This window comes from Mus caroli, unplaced genomic scaffold, assembly GCF_978045245.1.
Source record: "Mus caroli unplaced genomic scaffold, Mus_caroli_1 scaffold_5, whole genome shotgun sequence".
Classification (NCBI taxonomy): domain Eukaryota; kingdom Metazoa; phylum Chordata; class Mammalia; order Rodentia; family Muridae; genus Mus; species Mus caroli.
In genome coordinates this window covers 115496334-115518872 of record NW_028227260.1, presented here as the reverse complement: position 1 = coordinate 115518872, position 22539 = coordinate 115496334, and the positions used below count along the sequence as shown (strand labels likewise).

Below are 22539 nucleotides of genomic sequence, written 5' to 3'. Positions count from 1 at the left end.
AGTTTGATTATTTCCTGCCATCTACTCCTCTTGGGTGAATTTGCTTCCTTTTGTTCTAGAGCTTTTAGGTGTGTTGTCAAGCTGCTAGTGTGTGCTCTCTCTACTTTCTTTTTGGAGGCACTCAGAGCTAAGAGTTTTCCTTCTAGAAATGCTTTCATTGTGTCCCATACGTTTGGGTATGTTGTGACTTCATTTTCATTAAACTCTAAAAAGTCTTTAATTTCTTTTTTTTATTCCTTCCTTGACCAAGGCATAATTGAAAAGTGTGTTGTTCAGTTTCCACGTGAATGTTGGCTTTCTAATTATTTATTTTGTTATTGAAGATCAGCCTTAGTCCATGGTGATCTGATAGGATGCATGGGACAATTTCAATATTTTCGTATCTGTTGAGGCCTGTTTTGTGACCAATTATATGATCAATTTTGGAGAAGGTACCATAAGGTGCTGAGAAGAAGGTATATCCTTTTGCTTTAGGATGAAATGTTATGTCTATATCTGTTAAATCCATTTGTTTCATAACTTCTGTTAGTTTCACTGTGTCCCTGTTGAGTTTCTGTTTGCAGGATCTGTCTATTGATGAAAGTGGTGTGTTGAAGTCTCCCATTATTATTGTGTGAGGTGCAATGTGTGCTTTGAGCTTTACTGAACTTTCTTTAATGAATGTGGCTGCCCTTGCATTTGGAGCATAGATATTCAGAATTGAGAGTTCCTCTGGTGGATTTTACCTTTGATGAGTATAAACTGTCTGTCATTGTCTTTTTTGGTAACTTTGGGTTGAAAGTCAATTTTATTCGATATTAGAATGGCTACTCCAGCTTGTTTCTTCAGACCATTTGCTTGGAAAATTGTTTTCCAGCTTTTCACTCTGAGGTAGTGTCTGTCTTTTTCCCTGAGATGGATTTCCTGTAAGCAGCAAAATGTTGTGTCCTGTTTGTGTAGCCAGTCTGTTAGTCTATGTCTTTTTATTGGGGAATTGAGTCCACTGATATTAAGAGATATTAAGGAGAAGTAATAGTTCCTTCCTATTATTTTTGTTGTTAAAGTTGCCATTCTGTTCTTGTGGCTGTCTTCTTTAAGGTTTGTTGAAGGATTACTTTCTTGCTTTTTCTTGGGCATAGTTTCCGTCCTCATAGTGGTGTTTTCCCGTTATTATCCTTTGAAGATGTGGATTCATGGAAAGATAATGTATGAATTTGGTTTTGTCATGGAATACTTTGGCTTTTCCATCTATGGTAATTGAAAGTTTGGCTGGGTATAGTAGCCTGTGCTGGCATTTGTGTTCTCTTAGTGGCTGTATAACATCTATCTAGGATTTTCTGGCTTTCATAGTCTCTGGTGAAAAGTCTGGTGTAATTCTGATAGGCCTGCCATTATATGTTACTTGACCTTTTTCTCTTACTGCTTTTAATACTCTATGTTTATTTAGTGTATTTGTTGTTTTGATTATTATGTGTTGGGAGGAATTTCTTTTCTGGTCCAGTCTATTTGGAGTTCTGTAGGCTTCTTGTATGTTCATGGGCATCTCTTTCTAAAGGTTTAGAAAGTTTTCTTCTATAATTTTGTTGAGGATATTTGCTGGCCCTTTAAGTTGAAAATCTTCATTCTCATCTACTCCTATTATCTGTAGGTTCAGTCTTCTCATTGTGTCCTGGATATCCTGGATGTTTTGAGTTAGGATCTTTTTGCATTTTGCATTTTCTTTGATTGTTGTTTCCATGTTTACTATGGAATCTTCTGCACCTGAGATTCTCTCTTCCATCTCTTGTATTCTGTTGCTGATGCTGGCATCCATTGTTCCAGATTTCTTTCCTATTTCCAGCGTTGCCTCACTTTGGGTTTTCTTTATTGTGTCTACTTTCCTTTTTAGATCTAGTATGGTTTTGTTCATTTTCATCACCTGTTTGGATGTGCTTCCCTGTTTTTCTTTAAGGACTTCTACCTGTTTGGCTGTGTTTTCCTGTTTTTCTTTAAGGACTTGTAACTCTTTACCATTGTTCTCCTGTATTTCTTTACGTGAGTTATTAAAATCCTTCTTGATGTCCTCTACTATCATCATGAGATATGCATTTAAATCCGGGTCTAGGTTTTCATGTGTGTTGGGGTGTCCAGGACTGGGTGAGGTGGGAGTGCTGCGTTCTGATGGTGGTGAGTGGTCTTGGTTTCTGTTAGTAAGATTCTTATGTTTGCCTCTCGCCATCTGGTAATCTCTGGAGTTAATTTTTATAGTTATCTCTGGTTAGAGCTTGTTCCTCTCATGATTCTGTTAGCCTCTATCAGCAGACCTGGGAGACTAGCTCTCTCCTGAGTTTCAGTGGTCTGAGCACTCTCTGCAGGCAATCTCTCCTCTTGCAGGGAAGGTGCACAGATATCTGGCATTCAGACCTGCCTCCTGGCAGAAGATGAAGGCCTGAAACAGGGCCTGTCCCTGAAGCTGTTAGCTTCTGTAATCCACACTCTCACCTGTGCAGACTAGTCTCAAAGGGATCTGGGAAACAAGATGGCTTTCCCAGGTGCTCCAGCAAAGCCCTCCCAGTCGGGGAGGACACTTGTCCTCTGGCAGGGAAGGTGCCTGGATGTCTGGAGCCCGAAATGTGGTCTGCTGCAGAAGTTGTCCTCTAGGGACCTTGGGGGTGTCCTCTGACTCCTCGCCCAGGTGACCCAGTGCTGGCGCCGACCGTAAGGGACTTGTAACCCTGGTCATGCCGGGTTTACTGCTTCCTTTATGCTGTCTCAGGTTCTGCAAGATTGGAATGGAACAGAAGTTGTGCTCCACACTCCGGTGGTCCTAAGATTGCCTGGAGAGTCCTCTCAGGACCTTGGTGGTGTCCACCGACTCTGCGCCCAAGGTGACCCAGTGCTGGTGCCGACCGGAAGGGACTTGCCACACAGAATTTTCATATGTGTGTTTCAGACATTTTAAACTTTCATTCCTCGATTGCACCTTTTCCTTACAATAGGGACATCCATCTTTATCTTAGTGACTTATTGCTATGAAGAGAAACTATGTCCATGACATCTCTTTTAAAGAAAAGCATTTGATTGGGGCTTGCAGAAACTCAGTCCATTATCATTATGGCAGGGAACATGGCAGCATGCAGGCACACATGGTGATTTAAGTTATTCTTAGACACAATTTTGATAGATCATAGACTAATTCATTTTCATAGAATTTGCTTTGTATTTTACTAAGCCCACAAAAAAGGATATACATGTAAAATAGAGTACTTGAATATTTTCCTTTAAGAAAAACGTTTGTGTTGGTTGTGGCACACATCTATAGTACTAGTTGTCTGGAAGGCTGAGATGTGAAGATCGGTTGAACCCTAGAGTTCAAGGATGATGTGGAAAACATCATTTAACTTTGTCTCAAAAACAAGAAAAGAGAAAGCCGCACAACACATGACAATGCCCAATTAATATCCATAATAGTACTTTGTATCTTTTATGAATGATAAAACTATTCTGAATCTAAAACATAAATTTAAATAATCCTTATTGATGATAAAATTACTTGACAGCATTAGAAAAACTATTACAATAATAAAAGAGTTGAAAGTTTGCTACAGAGGAATAGAAACAAGTCACATTGACTTTTTAGATTTCATTTGAACAGTTCATTAATACAGATTTTTTTATCTTTAAAAATGTGTTTATTTTTAAAAAATTCAATTGTATACAAAAGTGTTTCATAGTTTTTAATTCTCAAGACAGACACCCAACCTTAGTGGGTACACACTAAGACACCCACAGAACACAGTGCTTCAATATTTCTGGTAACCAGCCCATTTTCCCCTTACAAGAAGTTAATGGCTCAGAATTGACCCTCCTACAGAATTACCATCACTAACAAACTGTTTAAGATCTAAAGAAGCTAACAAGCAAGGTTCTTTCAAAGTGAGGTTAATGAAAATCCCTATAATGGCAGTAACTTCCAGCAGACACCACGACAAAGCACCATCAAATGCTGAAAGCTAAAAAATAGATATCATTTTCAATAATATTTCATTTTCTATTGGAAAAGTTTTTAAATTACATTAAATAAGTCTCTTTTTCCCCCCAAAGAAATTGTCTAGCTTTTGTTATGATGCCTGTAAAAAGTAGGTGACAATAGGAGACATGATCAGTAAAAGCAGTGCTATGACCTGATCTACTTGCCTCAGAACCAAACAGACTTGGACTACCCAAGACATAGACACCATAGAGAGCTGTGGGTGGTGGGGGGCAGGGAATAACTACGCCAAAGGCGACACAATCATGACACCTTCCAGTGATGACTGCAGGCTCCGGAGTTTCTAGCAGTCTAAGGAAGCCATAACAAGATAGGTAAGGAGACACCAACATCACTCCCTACCTTATGCTGTATGTAGGTTTGTCACATGTGTAGACACTGGAAGTCATGCTTGAGAAAAGGCTATTCCTTAGTGACACCAACAGGCTGATGGGTACACACTAAGACAGGTACTGAAAGATGAAAATGTAACTTCAAACATCAACTCCTTGAAACTAGAAAAAGTGATTAATACAGAACTATCTTATCAAAGTCCATGAAATAAAGAAACTATGACCAGACACCTTCCTTTTTTTTTATCTAAACACTGATTCCATCTTTATACAATATACCCGACTCCACTGATCAATTCCCAAATTTATTTTAAACCCTTACCCCACCAAAACTTCATTTCTGGTGCTGCTACACTAACTAGGCTGCAAGAACATCTACTTCTCCTGCAGTTTTAAAAGCTGTATGAGACCTACACTCACATCCGGGCTCCGCTTACCCAACATCCTAACCTCTGTAAACGTGCCCAACAGCCTAGCCAGTAATGTATAACATGCTGTGCAAAATGTCTAACTGCGGGAGCAAAGCCTACTGTCACTTCCTTTCTGCAGATGCTTAAGTGTTTTGCAGAGTGTTAAATGCCACCAACAATTAGAAATATAAAAAAATTTCAAAAAACTGGTTTAATTCATATGATAGGTTAGTTACACTTCTCAAAGGCAAAATATTCAATTCCACACGCTGACATGTTTTTTAAATTCCAAGTTCCCAACATGATCTCTCAGTTTTATACTAAAAGTCAGGCATAGGCTCAGAAAGAAAATCTGGGTTATGTAAAAGCCGATCAGAGGATCAGCGAGTACTAGGGAGTCATCCTGCTCTAAATGGGATTTCACTAAAATTATGGGAACAGGGGGCTAAGACTGGACATATACCTCTCACAGGAGTCTCACAGACTCTGCCTGCCTTTCTCTTTCAAGAACCTGGTAGTAAAATCGCCACCACACCTACACCAAAACAGAACCTTTGTAGTACTTGTTAAAATGAAACTGTCAAATGCAGACTTACAAAAATAATTTCCATCAGGGTACTTTTGACTAAATCTCAATTTTTCGCATTGTTTTCCTAACTGTATGAAACACCAGGATAAGGACCGAGCTGCTTCTTTCTAAACCTACGAGTTGGGAAACAAAAGAAAAATAAAAAACAAACGAGAAATGTGAGGGAAATACCTCAAAAGGGTGATTACCACATTAAAGGAACATGAGAACCCCCAAGCAGTCTTACTTATGAATCCCAGACAGTCTTGAGCTCACGGTTCTGACAGGAGATGATGGCATAATCACGTCAAATCTACGAAAGCACGTGTTATAAATACATCTCCAGTAAGTATTCAGTGGAGCCAGTCTGAAGCCAATATGCAAAAAAAAAACCCCAAAAACAAAACAAAAAAAGAAAAATAGAACCTAGCTGCCACCAAGACAAAGTAGGTACTGCCTGACTCTTGTTGTCTGAGCTCTCGTCTACCTCTAACTAGACAATGTAGCCTGACAGTACAGGCAGAGAGTAAACTTCAAGAACATGTTTTATACTTTTCAATACCTAAATATTAGTGTTACCAAGCCACCCTCCATTAAAAGTTCTAATGAACTATGGAGGTAAACTCATGGTTATTTCACACATTTCCTTCTTATCTGAGAATATAAAGAACAGTACAAAGTTTTAGCTACTTGAAATAAATAAAGAAAAGCTTGTTTCCTTTGACATCTTTATCAAATAACCTACAGAAATAAAAGGATGTAGCTGCAACAGGAAATGTGTGCATCCGCAAACATAGAGGAAAACATAGCAGCTTGAGTTTAGTGTGCAGGACAGTGGCCCTCAGTCACTGAGAACTGTGACAGCCGTACAAGATGCTGGAAGAGCCATCACATGTTCAATGTTAGAATATATTAATGCTTCTTTTATTGCTTGTAGTATCAAGATTATTAAAAGTAAAGTGAAGTTATGCTGAGATAATAGGTTCAAAAAGTATTTTTGAAACACTTCATGACTGTAAGACGAAACAACACTTCAAGAAAACAAACCTTTTAGAATATGACTTTCCATATACAACAACCTTACTTTAATTTAGTCTGATTCCATTACATTTCTGTCATCTATGCATTGGTCCTCAAAATTTTTAATTATATCTCCTGTGAAACAACTGCCTAAGTTCACTTGAACATTATTTAAGATGGTTAAAGGAAGTATTTGAGTTTGTAAAACTTATAATTGTCAAGCTTTGGAAGATAAAATGAGATGCGACAGTTGCTAAGGACAGGAAGTTTATGTACAAGAGAAGGTAAAGTTTCAATTCTCACATTATCAGAAACATCATAAAGAAAGCTAGATTTAGAATACAGCCCTGTTCCTATGTGCATCTGGTATGTACAGTGAAACACCACAGCTTTCATGTGTCACCATGGGGAGTGCAGGAGGAGTAACTCAAGTGTCTCACAAAGGAAACTGTCAGGCTGAGCACTAGGGAACAGGTACTGCACCCTTCAAGTTTCCAAAGACTTTATCATTTTAAAAATCAATGTCAAATTCACTGAAAAACTAAGCAGTGTCCTTTTATTAAATCTAGAAATACTGCAACATTAAGTATTTATTCCTTTTGTGAGAGAAATAAAATTGGCAGCCCCTTTTTACATTACTACTTACAAAGTGAAGAACTTGGACAAAACATTCCAAACCTATGAGCTAAAAGTGGAACAAGGGACACTGTTCCTAGCACGTTTCCCACAAAACACAAAACAAATTGACCATGAGAATCTCCGCTCTGGATGGTGACAGGGACTAAAAAGCTCTGATTAGGTCACCACCTTTAAATCAGGATAAATCTCATAATTCAAGAATGTCCTAATGCTTAAAAGGGTGGTCTTTCCGGCTACCCGTTCTAAGAAGTCAAGTACAAGCATGCAAGTAAATTCACAGGCACAGAGGATCTGTGTTCAGACTTAAGGGAGCTGTGATTCTACACCACAATATGAAGGGCCAACACTCAAGTGTTATCCTAGTTAGTCAACAGAACCCTGAAGCAAACTCTCGAGTCTGTTACACTGCTAAACACTAAAGTAGCATGTTTTCCCATGGTTTTAGCTTAGCTCAAAGAATTTTTTCACTATTAAGAAAAACAAATTAAAAGTATTTCCCCTTTTTAAAATTTACACAGATGTTTAATTAGCTTTGTTTACAGAGCAGGAAAAAAATTTTTTTTCAGTCTCCAATGGTGCCTAGGTAACGTCATTAGGCAAGAATGCCAGTTTAAAAGAACTTTATGCAGAATCCTAAAAATAACAGGTGTTGATGCTCCTCAAGAGGCAAGAGCGATGCTGGCACAGCTTCTGTGCCTCAGTTACTCAGAAGCAGTTCTGTTGCAGTCTCTACATCCCATGATTTTGAAGACAAGGCCATTATTACTGCGTTCCTATCAAAACCCATACCACAGAGGTTTTCTATTTCTTTGGTGTATTCTGGACTAGAAACTGGTGCTCCAGCGTACACGTGTGCCCAAAGTCGAGCTGTCTGCTTGAACTTTTCAGGATTTTGTTTGTACTGATTCGCTACTACTGCATCTTGGAGGTCATCTGGTTCTGCAGCCGCCAACAGAGCTTGCAATGACAATAATACCGTGCAGAGTCATTGCTGCTGCCCATTGATCTTTCAGGATATCCAAACAAATAGCCCCTGTGACAGAACTAATATTAGGGTGCCATATTTTAGTGATAAACCAGACCTTAGTGGGGTTAAATGGATATGTTTCTGGTATTTTTACCTCTAGTTGATATCTTCCACCTTCATACGGTGTGTCTGGAGGTCCTGCTATTTCTCCTCTTAATTCTGTAAAATTCTCATCTACAAGATCTACTTTAATTTGATTTTTGCTCGTTTCCTCGCTCTTCAACACCTCCTTGAACTCCCGCTTGATTCACTGCACCGCGATGTTGGCCATGTCTCTGCCCGCAGCTGATTCGTACCCGCCTCCTCCGCCACCACTATGACCACCACCACTGCTGCCACGTCTTCCTCCACCACTGCCTCCTCCCTCAGCGATTCAGACCCGAGCACAGGAACTCTGCCACTGCCACCCTCGCCGTCACGTTCCTCGCTATTAATACAGATTTTTAAAGGCTTTTGAAAATTTGCAATTTCTGCTGTTGCTTTTTCATAAAAAGAGGTAGCAAATATGCTCAGTTATGAGATAAATGCAATATTAAGTTCATCAAATTAAAAATCATAGATACTTTGCAGGATAAGTTTAAACCTTACTGGAGACTAGTATGGATCACATGTTGAGCTCATGTCTCAAAAATAAAACAAACAAACCATGTTTAGTCATAAAAGTGAATCCACATTGTTGGAGAGAAAAAAAATCTCACTAAAACCAAGAGAGTTAACATCTTGATATAGCAAAATAGCTGCAGGTTATGAGCCTATTTAGATTGTATTTAAACTTACATTTCTACCATGGCTCCAGCTGCATATGTAGCAGAGAATGGCATTGTTGGGCATCAATGGAAAGAGGGGGCCCTTGGTCCTTTGAAGCCTTGATGTCCCAGTGTAGGGGAAACCAGGGCGATGGGGCAGGAGAGGGTGGGTAGGTGAGCACCCTCACAGAATCAGGGGATGGAGGATGAGGTGTGGGATTGCAGAGGGGAAATCAGGAAGGGGGATTGTTGAAATGTAAATAAATAAAATATCCAAAAAAAAAAACCAAAACAGAAATGCATTTTAGCTAACATTAGAATTATATTGTACAAAACAAGTTCAAGTTTTCTTCAAAGACTCATTGGAATAGAATGGATCGAAGAGAATTCCGAATATTTGCAATCTCTTGCCGCTTCTGTCTCATAGAAGGAGAAAAGAAACATGATTAATTTTAGTGTTATGCGTATTTTAGTAAATAAATCACTTTAATGCTTCTGCTAAATTGTGTCATTTCCAGTATAAAATGTAACTTACAGTTTCTATCATCCTTTGATACACAGCAATTTCTTTTTTAAATTCAATTAATTAAGCACTACATACGTTATCATTTTTATCCTCCATGTTCTTCAAATTCTAAAACACAGAAAGCTAGCTCAGTTATAATCCATGTTTCACCTTAGTTTCTAAATTGCAAAATTCATTTTCACAAGTGAGAATTCATCAGTACTCAAATAATGCTCATTATTCAAATTTTCAAAAAATGTAAATAATACAAGGGTAATCTATAATGAAGTGAAATATAGCAGACATGAGTACTATGTTGTTAAAGTGATGAAATTAGCATATTTCTCCAAAACAACAGTTCAATGAACTGTTAATGCCAAAATAAAGCAAAAACGTTGTGCATAGTTTCAAATGATTTCTAGGTACTCTTGAAGCTCAAGAAGGACAGAGATCTAAGATAAACCTGAGGAACACAGTGAGACCTGACTCAAAAAAGAGAATAATTAAAGCCATTTTCTACCGCACCCATCCAAGTTGTTAGAATTTGGGTTATCAAGATGGCTCACCTTGTATAGGTGCTTAGTGCCAAGCCTAAAGACCTTATTTTGATCCCAAGTATGCCAATAGTAAGAGAAAATCAATTTCTGCTAGTTGTTCTCTGACATCCACACAGGTGTACTGTGGCATGAGAATATGCACACAAACACATTAAATAAACAAATAAATTTGAATAAATAAATACAAATAATTTGAACTTTAGGTCATTTTCTGCTGTATGCATTAAAGATGGCAAAGTCAGAGCTGTCAAGAAGGCTGAGCAAGTCAAATTTCTTGTTTCCCTGCCTGCCAAATGGATTTCAAGGCCTGAATCCACATCAGAGAAAGGGAAAATTTCACTGAGTTGTTCTTATACACAATAAACAAGTGAATATAAATAAACTGTAATAATAAAGGCCAAATTTTGGCTATTGCATTAACTGTGGTAGAATTAGGATTGACTATAATATAGATGTCACTGAAGTCCAACTTGGTGGACCAATGAATTTTACTGGGATTCCTTACAGGAATATGTGCAAGGGGTTACTTACAGGAGCAGAAATGACTCAAAGGCAGCTGCATCACCAAAGCCCACCACAGCATGGGCGAGAGCTCACAAAGCCGGGGACATGGAGCACACTGCACAGCCTGCAGGCAGCACAACAGGTTGGAGAGAGTCTTCCACATGCCTCAGTGGGTCTAAACCTCTTCCAGGCAAGGTAGCTCCAGCTCTGCTGGTTTCTACTTCTTTCAGGCAACTAGTCTCATCTTCACTGAGACTCCTCTTTTGTAGCTCAGCTTTCTGCATCTGAGAGGGACTCTCAGCTTTTAGTCCTTCCTCTGGCATAGAGGACCCTAGTGACTGTTTTAAGTTTGGGGGACTCCTTGATGCTCTTTGGAGGTGTTTGCCTTCCTTGAGTTGTTTATCTCCCTGCTTAAGGAGATTCCTGCAGGGTGGAAGGTTTCAATCCTCTGAGGACACTATTATACAACAGAATATTAAGGGCTTTTGGAGTTATATTAGTAATAATTTCAACTAAAATTGTATTGTGCAGTTAATAATAATTTTATATATCACATTATAATATTTTTTTTCTTTTTTTTAATTTTTAATATTTTTATTACATATTTTCCTCAATTACATTTCCAATGCTATCCCAAAAGTCCCCCATAGCGCCCCCCACTTCCCTACCCACCCATTCCCATTCTTTTGGCCCTGGCATTACCCTATATTGGGGCATATAAAGTTTGCAAGTCCAATGGGCCTCTCTTTCCATTGATGACCGACTAGGCCATCTTTCGATACATATACAGCTAGAGACAAGAGCTCCGGGGTTCTGGTTAGTACATCATGTTGTTCCAACAATAGGATTGCAGATCCCTTTAGCTCCTTGGGTACTTTCTCTAGCTTCTCCATTGGGAGCCCTGTGATACATCCAATAGCTGTCTGTGAACATCCACTCCTGTGTTTGCTAGGCCCTGGAATCTTCTCACAAGAGACAGCTATATTTGGGTCCTTTCAGCAAAATCTTGCTAGTGTATGCAATGGTGTCAGTGTTTAGAAGCTGATTATGGGATGGATCCCTGGATACGGCAGTCTCTAAATGGTCCATCCTTTCATCACAGCTCCGAACTTTGTCTCTGTAACTCCTTCCCTGGGTGTTTTGTTCCCAATTCTAAGAAGGGGCACAGTGTCCACACTTTGGTCTTCATTCTTCTTAGTTTCATGCGTTTAGCAAATTGTATCTTATATCTTGGGTATCCTAAGTTTTGGGCTAATATCCACTTATCAGTGAATACATATTGTGTGAGTTCTTTTGTGATTGTGTTACTTCACTCAAGATGATGCCCTCCAGGTCCATCCATTTGGCTAGGAATTTCATAAATTCATTCTTTTTAATAGCTGAGTAGTACTCCATTGTGTAGATGTACCATAATTTCTGTATCCATTCCTCTGTTGAGGGACATCTGGGTTCTTTCCAGCTTCTGGCTATTATAAATAGGGCTGCTATGACCATAGTGGAGCATGTGTCCTTTTTACCGGTTGGGACATCTTTTGGATATATGCCCAGGAGAGGTATTGCTGGATCCTCCGGTAGTACTATGTCCAGTTTTCTGAGGAACCACCAGACTGATTTCCAGAGTGGTTGTACAAGCTTGCAATCCCACCAACAATGGAGGAGTGTTCCTCTTTCTCCACATCCTCGCCAGCATCTGCTGTCACCTGAATTTTTGATCTTAGCCATTCTGACTGGTGTGAGGTGGAATCTCAGGGTTGTTTTGATTTGCATTTCCCTGATGATTAAGGATGTTGAACATTTTTTCAGGTGCTTCTCTGCCATTCGGTATTCCTCAGGTGAGAATTCTTTGTTCAGTTCTGAGCCCCATTTTTTAATGGGGTTATTTGACTTTCTGGAGTCCACCTTCTTGAGTTCTTTATATATATTGGATATTAGTCCCTTATCTGATTTAGGATAGGTGAAGAACCTTTCCCAATCTGTTGGTGGTTTTTTTGTCTTATTGATGGTGTCTTTAGCCTTGCAGAAGCTTTGCAGTTTCATGAGGTCCCACTTGTCAATTCTCGATCTTACAGCACAAGCCATTACTGTTCTATTCAGGAATTTTTCCCCTGTGCCCATATCTTCAAGGCTTTTCCCCACTTTCTCCTCTATAAGTTTCAGTGTCTCTGGTTTTATGTGAAGTTCCTTGATCCACTTAGACTTGACCTTAGTACAAGGAGATAGGAATGGATCGATTCACATTCTTCTACATGTTAACAACCAGTTGTGCCAGCACCATTTGTTGAAAATGCTGTCATTCTTCCACTGGATGTTTTTAGCTCCCTTGTCGAAGATCAAGTGACCGTAGGTGTGTGGGTTCATTTCTGGGTCTTCAATTCTATTCCATTGGTCTATTTGTCTGTCACTATACCAGTACCATGCAGTTTTTATCACAATTGCTCTGTAGTAGAGCTTTAGGTCCGGCATGGTGATTCCACCAGAGGTTCTTTTATCCTTGAGAAGAGTTTTTGCTATCCTAGGTTTTTTGTTATTCCAGATGAATTTGCAGATTGCACTTTCTAATTCGTTGAAGAATTGATTTGGAATTTTGATCGGGATTGCATTGAATCTGTAGATTGCTTTTGGCAAGATAGCCATTTTTACAATGTTGATCCTGCCAATCCATGAGCATGGGAGATCTTTCCATCTTCTGAGATCTTCTATAATTTCTTTCTTCAGAGACTTGAAGTTTTTATTATACAAATCTTTCACTTCCTTAGTTAGAGTCACGCCAAGATATTTTATATTATTTGTGACTATTGAGAAGGGTGTTGTTTCTCTAATTTCTTTCTCAGCCTGTTTATTCTTTGTGTAGAGAAAGGCCATTGATTTGTTTGAGTTAATTTTATATCCAGCTACTTCACTGAAGCTGTTTATCAGTCTTAGGAGTTCTCTGGTGGAATTTTTAGGGTCACTTATATATACTATCATATCATCTGCAAAAAGTGATATTTTGACTTCATCTTTTCCAATTTGTATCCCTTTGATCTCCTTTTGTTGTCGAATTGCTCTGGCTAGGACTTCAAGTACAATGTTGAATAGGTATGGAGAAAGTGGACAGCCTTGTCTAGTCCCTGATTTTAGAGGGATTGCTTCAAGCTTCTCACCATTTACTTTGATGTTGGCTACTGGTTTGCTGTAGATTGCTTTTATTGTGTTTAGGTATGGGCCTTGAATTCCTGATCTTTCCAAGACTTTTATCATGAATGGGTGTTGGATCTTGTCAAATGCTTTTTCCGCATCTAACGAGATGACCATGTGGTTTTTGTCTTTGAGTTTGTTTATATACTGTATTACGTTGATGGATTTCCGTATATTGAACCATCCCTGCATCCCTGGGATGAAACCTACTTGGTCAGGATGGATGATTGTTTTGATGTGTTCTTGGATTCGGTTAGCAAGAACTTTATTGAGGATTTTTGCATCAATATTCATAAGGGATATTGGTCTGAAGTTTTCTATCTTTGTTAGGTCTTTTTGTGGTTTAGGTATCAGAGTAATTGTGGCTTCATAGAATGAGTTGGGTAGAGTACCTTCTGTTTCTATTTTGTGGAATAGTTTGTGAAGAACTGGGATTAGATCTTCTTTGAAGGTCTGATAGAACTCTGCACTAAACCCATCTGGTCCTGGGCTTTTTTTAGTTGGGAGACTATTAATGACTGCTTCTATTTCTTTGGGGGATATAGGGCTGTTTAGATCATTAACCTGATCTTGATTCAACTTTGGTACCTGGTATCTGTCTAGAAACTTCTCCATTTCATCCAGGTTCTCCAGTTTTGTTGAGTATAGCCTTTGGTAGAAGGATCTGATGGTGTTTTGGATGTCTTCAGGATCTGTTGTTATGTTTCCTTTTTCATTTCTGATTTTGTTAATTAGGATGTTTTCCCTGTGCCCTGTAGTGAGTCTGGCTAAGGGTTTATCTATCTTGTTGATTTTCTCAAAGAACCAGCTCCTTGATTGGTTGATTCTTTGAATAGTTCTTCTTGTTTCCACTTGGTTGATTTCGCCCCTGAGTTTGATTATTTCCTGCTGTCTACTCCTCTTGGGTGAATTTGCTTCATTTTGTTCTAGTGCTTTTAGGTATGTTGTCAAGCTGCTAATGTGTGCTCTCTCTAGTTTCCTTTTGGAGGCACTCAGAGCTTTGAGTTTTCCTCTTAGAAATGCTTTCATTGGGTCCCATAAGTTTGGGTATGTTGTGGCTTCGTTTTCATTGAACTCTAAAAAGTCCTTAATTTCTTTCTTTATTCCTTCCTTGACCAAGGTATCATTGAGAAGAGTGTTGTTCAGTTTCCACGTGAAGGTTGGCTTTCTATTATTTATTTTGTTATTGAAGATCAGCCTTAGTCCATGGTGATCTGATAGGATGCATGGGACAATTTCAATATTTTTGTATCTGTTGAGGCCTGTTTTATGACCAATTATGTGGTCAATTTTGGAGAAGGTACCATGAGGTGCTGAGAAGAAGGTATATCCTTTTGTTTTAGGATAGAATGTTCTGTAGATATCTGCCAGATCCATTTGATTCATAATTTCTCTTAGTTTCTCTGTGTCCCTGTTTAGTTTCTGTTTCCATGATCTGTCCAATGGTGAAAGTGGTGTGTTGAAGTCTCCCACTATTATTGTATGAGGTGCAATGTGTGCTTTGAGATTTACTAAAGTTTCTTTAATGAATGTGGCTGCCTTTGTATTTGGAGCATACATATTCAGGATTGATAGTTCCTCTTGGAGGATTTTACCTTTGATGCGTATGAAGTGTCCCTCCCTGTCTTTTTTAATGACTTTGCGTTGGAAGTCAATCTTATCAGATATTAGAATGGCTACTCCAGCTTGTTTCTTCATACCATTTGCATGGAAAATTGTTTTCCAGCCTTTCATTCTGAGGTAGTGTCTATCTTTTTCTCTGAGATGAGTTTCCTGTAAGCAGCAAAATGTTGGGTCTTGTTTGTGTAGCCAGTTTGTTAGTCTATGTCTTTTTATCGGGGAGTTGAGTCCATTGATATTAAGAGATATTAAGGAAAAGTAATTGTTGTTTCCTGTTACTTTTGTTGTTAAAGTTGGCATTCTGTTCTTATAATATAATAATAATAATAATTATAATTATTATTATTATAATATTATAATAATAATAATTTCAACTGTGCCTTACCCAGATAACATGGTTTCACATATACATGGGAGTATGGTAGCCTCCGGACCCATCCTCTGTCCAGGTAGCTGGATCATGATAATGGATTTTATACTCAGATGGCCATTAATTTTATTTCTAGTTGCCAACTTGTAGGCACCATTTACTTTGAGATTTCCAGTACTTAAGATTTCTAAACTGTCCCCTCTGGTAAGTTGGAACAGGAAGAAAACTGTACAGCTAGACCCTAACACACACAATCCTGATGGGTTGAGCAGAAGTATAATCTAGGCTGTGTTCCCCACATATCCAGTATAGTCCACAGAGGGCATGGTACCTGATATCTGCATTGACACTGTTTCAGGCCAGTCAGAGATGAGAGAAACTAGACAAGGGATAGATGTTTTGTTCAAAGTGCTTTGGGAACTACAGCATTGGATTTCCTAAATGACTGCATTATAGAATCTTTGGCGCAGGCATGTGGTGCTTCCAGCAGAATTTTAAATTACACTTCCATTAGGTAGGTCAGTTTTCCCCAACAACTGAAGTATTATTTTGGTTTTGGTTTTGATTTTGGTTTTGGACAGGGTCTCATTATGTAGCTCAGAGTAACCTGGAACACATTGTGTAGTAGACCATGCTAGCCTCAAACACACAGAGGCCTCTGACTCTGGGGTGCTAGGTTTAAAGGCATGTGTTACTACCACACCTAGCCCAAATAATTGAAGTTTTAGGGAGTTAAACTGTACTGGCTAATTTTGTGTCAACTTGACACAGCTAGAGTTATCACAGAGAAAGGAGCTTCAGTTGAGGAAATGCCTCCATGAGATCCAACAGTAAGCCATTTTCTCAATTAGTGATCAAGGGGGAAAGGCCCCTTGTGGGTAGGACCATCTCTGGGCTGGTAGTCTTGGGTTCTATATGAGAGCAGGTTGAGCAAGCCAGGGGAAGCAAGCCAGTAATGAACATCCCTCCATGGCTTCTGTATCAGCTCCTGCTCCCTGACCTGCTTGAGTTCCAGTCCTGACTTCCTTTGGTGATGAACAGCAGTGTGGAAGTGTAAGCCGAATAAACCCTTTCCTCCCCAACTTGCTTCTTGGTCATGATGTTTGTGCAGGAATAGAAACCCTGACTAAGACAAATTGGTACCGGGAGTGGGGTATTCCTGTGACAACCTGACCATGCTTTGGGGAGGACTGTGGAAGGACTTTGGAACTTTGGGCTTGAAGATCCATTTGTTGTTAAGAGCTCTGTCAGCTGTTGTATAGGAGCTTGGAAGATAATGTTGAGAACAGTACAGAAGATGGAGGTCTGGTTTGTGAAATTTCAGAGGGAAAATTAAAGACTCTCTTCAGGGCCATTGCTGTTTTAATTGTGAAGATTTTGTAGCTCTGGTTAGCTGGGGCTGAAGAATCAGCTGTGATTAAGAAGATACCAGAACTACTAAAGCAAAAACTTTGCATTACTGGGACTATTGATGCTGGTTAGCTGGAGCTAAGAAATTAGTGGTGATTAAGAAGAGACCAGCATCATTGAGGTGACATCTTCTGGGAAGTGTTTTCTCAAGGCACAAAGAGGGTGTGCTCCAGAGATAGCCAAGGTTGTACTCCTGCTGCAGCGGTACTTGGTAATATGTAAGGGTCACCCAGGTGGTACTGGTTTTGAAGGCATGAAGGGATCACACAGAGCAGCTGAGGCTCGGCACTGTGAGAGGCTATGAAAGGCCATTGGTGAAGGTGCAGCCTCAGTTGTAATTGAAGGCCCAGGACTGAAGGGGTCATGCAGTTTTTTGGACATGCCAGTTACATGTGATGACCACCAAGAGCAGCAGCAGCAGTGGAGTTCAGGGATCTGGAGGCCAGATGACGACAGGTGTGCTACAATGGGCATGGCTAGAGAAGTGACCCAAGCCCTTGGTGGAGCCCAGAAGATCGTGAGTTGGATCCCAGACATTGGATGGTTGGAGATTGATTTTTGTTTTGATTGTGACTATGCCCTTATATTTTCCGTCTTGAAGGAAGAAACTGTTTTAGTGGAACCCACAGTTAAGAGACTTTTAATTGTAAAAAGACTTTGGATTTTAAAAGACATGGATATTTTAAAGAGATTGAAATTTTAAGAATATGTAAAGACTGTGGAACTTTTAAAGTGATTTAGATCTTGGGGATGAATAAGAATGTAAGGGTTGAGGCTTACTAGTGATGTGTTTGTGTGTCAAGTTGACAAGGGGTCAATTGTACTGGCTAGTTTTGTGTCAACTTGACACAGCTAGAGTTATCATAGAGAAAGGAGCTTCAGTTGAGGAAATGCCTCCATGAGATCCAACTGTAAGGCATTTTCTCAATTAGTGATCAAGGGGGAAAGGCCCCTTGTGGGTAGGACCATCTCTGGGTTGGTAGTCTTGGGTTCTATAAGAGTGCTCTCTTGCTGGCTGAGCAAGCCAGGGGAAGCAAGCCAGTAAGGTACATCCCTCCATGGCCTCTGCATCAGCTCCTGCTCCCTGACCTGCTGGTGTTCCAGTCCTGACTTCTTTCAGTGATGAACAGCAATGTGGAAATGCAAGCTGAATAAAATCTTTCCTCCCCAACTGCTTCTTGGTCATGATGATTGTGCAGGAATAGAAAACCTGACTAAGACATAAACCTTTGTAGCAGGACTGGGGCATCTTGTGTCATACAAAGGATTACAGGAATCCAGTTCTTTTTTGTCTCTCCAGGCCATTGATCTTCCATATTAGTTTCTTCACATACATGGCCAAAATAGAGTCTTAGCTTCTGGGCTCTAGTGTCTACCAGGAGCAAAAACAGATTTCTTGCTATGGCAGCAATGAGAAGTGGGCTACTTTTTATTTCCTCATAAAAAGAATCTAAGGCCTGGATGTGGCTTAGTGCATGATAGAAACTCTCTTGAGATATAACACAGTCGCTGTGTTCATGCCCTTTCCAATCTGCCAGCCAGTTTTCCGTCAGGGGTTTCTTAAGTTAGGGATACTGAAATTAGAAGGTTACCAGGTCCCTAGTGGATTCTCTGATGCAGCAGGCTCCTTTTGAAGGAGCGCCATTTTTGCACTTTTCATGCCAGGTGGCTCATAAGATGTGCTCCTAGTAGGAACAGTAAAAAAGGGGCTTTAGGGTTACATCTGGCCAGAGTTGAAGGATGTTCAGACATGCAGTTATCATTTAGCCTGCATTCCCACTCTTAGTCCTGCCAATGGCTCAATGAAGTTGATTGGCAATAATCTATGGTTGCACAGACATATAAAAGTATTGACACTGGTTGTCCTAAGTTAGGGAATAGTATCTTTTGGATCATTTGTCCCTGTCCTATGGGACGGCTCTGGTCTTCTTGTCATTCCACTGTTGGGGAAAACTGTGTATCAAAACATAGTGTCTCCCATGTTGGCAGATGGAGTAGCTGATTTTGTTATACTTGAAAATGGATGTGGTAAATAAAGCAAGGTCCAAGTAACTACTTGACCCAATTGAGTCAGACAAATACAGTAGATAACAGAATAAGCAGGTTGGGCCCACAAAGCAGGGCCAGGTCAGAACTAGCAAGTAGTGGCTATGTATCCTGTCCATAGAAGGTAAAGAAATGCTAATAGAAAATTTCACAAGTCCATTTAGCTGCCTATTTACTCCTGATAGGGAAACAGTGACAGAAATAGTTCTACCTAAGTATATTACCTGGTGAACAAGTGAGGTTTTTTTGTTTGTTTTGTTTTTGTTTTTTTTGGTGGGGGGGCATTTCTTTACAGGAACATGGCTGATTCTAAATGGAGCTGCATCACAGAGAAGCAACCCTATCATGACTGCTAACTCATGTGACCTTTAGCCTCAGGAGCTCCCTTCTCAACCAGCAGGCAGATATACCAAAGAGATAATCTATTTCCCAGCAACTGTTTTAATTTTCCTCAGCCTTCTGGAGGTCCCAGCAAACCTTACAGCTTTCAGAGCTTCCTAAAACTTGCAAGTTTTATTTAGTTCTGAGTTGTAGGATCCTCTACCCTCCTTATAGGAAGGAATGTGTGAGAATTTTGCTTTCTTTAAAAACCCAGTAATGTTATATGAGTACTTTTTTGTTTTGTTTTGTTTTGTTTTAATCTCATGTGTGTCCTCAGCTGCACATAGTTTATGTTTGAAATTCTAGGGACTCTTGAGAGGGTATAAATGCAAGAGCTCCTGAGAGGACCTGGGGCAGCTGCTGCTACTCCTGTTGCATCTGCTTGTTATCGCTGGATTAAATGAACAGTGCTCTAGCCACTGGAGCAAGGTTGTGGATTTATGTGTGTCAAAGGGCAATGAAAGATATACATTGTTTTAAGAAGAAAAACAATTCCGTAATTCAGCACACAAAGTAGGGTATTACCTTGATATAAAAACTGTTTAATGTTAATTAAAAAATAGTTGGATAGGGGCTAGGAAGTTGGCTAACTGGGTAAAGTGCTTGCACTCACAGTAAATGGTAAGTGTGCCAGCACTTGTGTGTAACCCAGCCCTGGAGGAGTGGAGAGAGATAGATGCCGGGGCTTGCTGAAGTACCAGTGTAGCTGAAAGGGCCAGCTCCAAGTTCAATGAGAACAACTATCTCAAAATAAGATAGACAGAAATAGAGGAAGTCAATCAGCAGCTTACCTGGAATGATTAATTCATTTAAGTAAATTTAGAAAAACAGTATGATTGATTTAAAATAAATGTTGAAATACTGAATATTTGGTAAAACAAATATTTCAATTCTTTCTATCTATAAATGAATATTTGAAATAATGAGGAATAAAGATTAACAGCTTAAGAATGAATCTAAACACACTGACAGAGTGTGTGCGTATTTGTGAGTTTTAATTATGATATATTTTCAATACACAGAATATTATGTTGGATTATATATATATATATATATATATATATATATATATATATATATATATGTTGAATCTACCTGAATAAATAAAATACTAAATCTAAAAAAAAAAGAATCTAAAAATCAAACTTCTATATGTTTGCTGAACATCGAAATAGAAGATATTCTTGATCATTTATGTTTGAAGACACATGTGAAGCATTCTTTTTTTAGTTTTTTATTTCTTTTTTTAATTAGGTATTTTCTTCCTTTATATTTCAAATGTTTTCCCCAAAATCCCCCAAACCCGCACCCCCACTCCCCTACCCACCTACTCGCACTTCTTGGCCCTGGCGTTCCCCAAATACTGAGGAATATAAAGTTTGCAAGTTGTTGAATCTGCCTGAATAAATAAAATACTAATACTAAAAAAAAGAATGAATCTAAAAATCAAACTTCTATATGTTTGCTGAACATCAAAATAGCAAGCATTCTTGATAATTTATGTTTGAGACACATGTGAAGCATTCTTAATCATTAGGTAAGTTTAGGTGTCATTTATCTGAAGGCCAAGCACAATGAAATGATGTTTTGATGCCTTTATGAGAATACAAAAATTCAGGTCTCAAACTAATATTTATAGATTTTTTCAGTTGCATTTAATGTGTTAGTGTTAGGAAATATAACATGACAAGGGAGTACCTTTGGTGGTCTCATGCAAGGTGTTTCCCTGAGAAATTATACCATGCAACAGACCTGGTATAAAATGGATTTATTGGGGGAGGGGAGAGGAGTGAGGAACTGGGGAAGAGATAGAGGCAGACAGACAGAAGCAAAGCCATTAGGTCAGAAAATGTAGGGCAGAGAACAGATAGAGGGGAAGCTGGGAACAAAGACAGACAGAGATCTCAGAAAGAAGAGCAATGGGAACAGAGAGAAGGGGCTGGTCCTGGAACAGTGAGAGGGGACTAATCAGTCCTTTTATCCTGCCTCACAGTTAGCAGTTTAGTTTGTTTCAAGAAACAAATACACTTTCTTTCAATGAATTTTGTAAGTGAACAGGAAATATTCTCATCTCTCAGCACTGACAGTGTTAATTTTATAATGTTTATAGGAGATTTTTGTGGGACTATTTTCTTAAAAACAGTGTAAGCCAGGTATGTTGTCACATACCTGTAATAGCACCTACATGGAATGCTGAGATCACCTTGAACCTAAACATTCTAGACCTTCCTGGACAATACACAACATACTAAGTGGCTATCACAAAAATGATATGAAATGAAATAAAATCAAACCAATGAACCTTCTATATTTGTATTTCATACCTTTGGGAACTAATAAGATAATGAATAAAAAATAAATTTCGATTATATTTATGAATAAAAAGAATTAGAAATGTTAAGAAGGTTAAAAAAATCACTACAGGGAGTGGGGAGGGACCTGGGTGGGAAAGGGGACAAGGAGGGGAAGAGAGGAACATGATCAGGTATTGTGGGGGTGGGGAACAGGACTGAAGTGCTTAGGACCAACAAAAAGAATGGAAACAGGCATCTTTGATTGGTAGGAGGTTAGAAAACCCTCTCGAATGTACAAGAGACCTGGGAGGTGAGAGACTCTCAGGACTCAAAGGGAGGGACATTAGATGAAATGCCCTGCATTGGGGTGAGGGAACTTGTAGAGCCCTCCTCCAGTGGAGAAACAGGACATCAAGTGGAAAGATGGGGTTGCCATCCCACAGTCAAAAGCTCTAACCCAGAATTGTTCCTGTCTGAAAGAAGTACAGGGACAAAAATGGAGAAAAGCCTAAGGAAAAGGAGATCCAGTGACAGGCCCAAATTGGGATGCAGCTCAAGGAGAGGCATCAAGGCCTGACACTATTACTGATGCTATGGTGTGCTCACAAAAATGGGCCTATCATGACTGCCCTCTGAAAGACCCAACCAGCAGGTGAAAGGGTCAGATGCAGAAATTTACATGCAACCAATGGACAGAAGCTGGGAACCCCTGTGGTTGAATTAGCGAAAAGCTAGAAGAAGCTGAGGAAGAGGGCAACCCTGTAGGAGGACCAACAGTCTCAAATAACCTGGACCTCCCAGGATCTCTCAGACACTGAGCCACCAACCAGGCCGCATACAGCAGCTGATATGAAGCCCCCAACACATATACAGCAGAGGACTGCCGGGTTGGACACAGTTAGAGAAGGGTCATCTAACCCTCAA

The 22539-nt window shown here is 39.4% G+C and overlaps 1 pseudogene; it reads right to left on the bottom strand.

The window, feature by feature from the left end:
• Positions 1-7643: 7643 nt before the first annotated feature.
• LOC110288718 (ubiquitin-conjugating enzyme E2 K pseudogene) lies at positions 7644-8315 on the bottom strand (annotated as a pseudogene).
• Positions 8316-22539: the final 14224 nt, after the last annotated feature.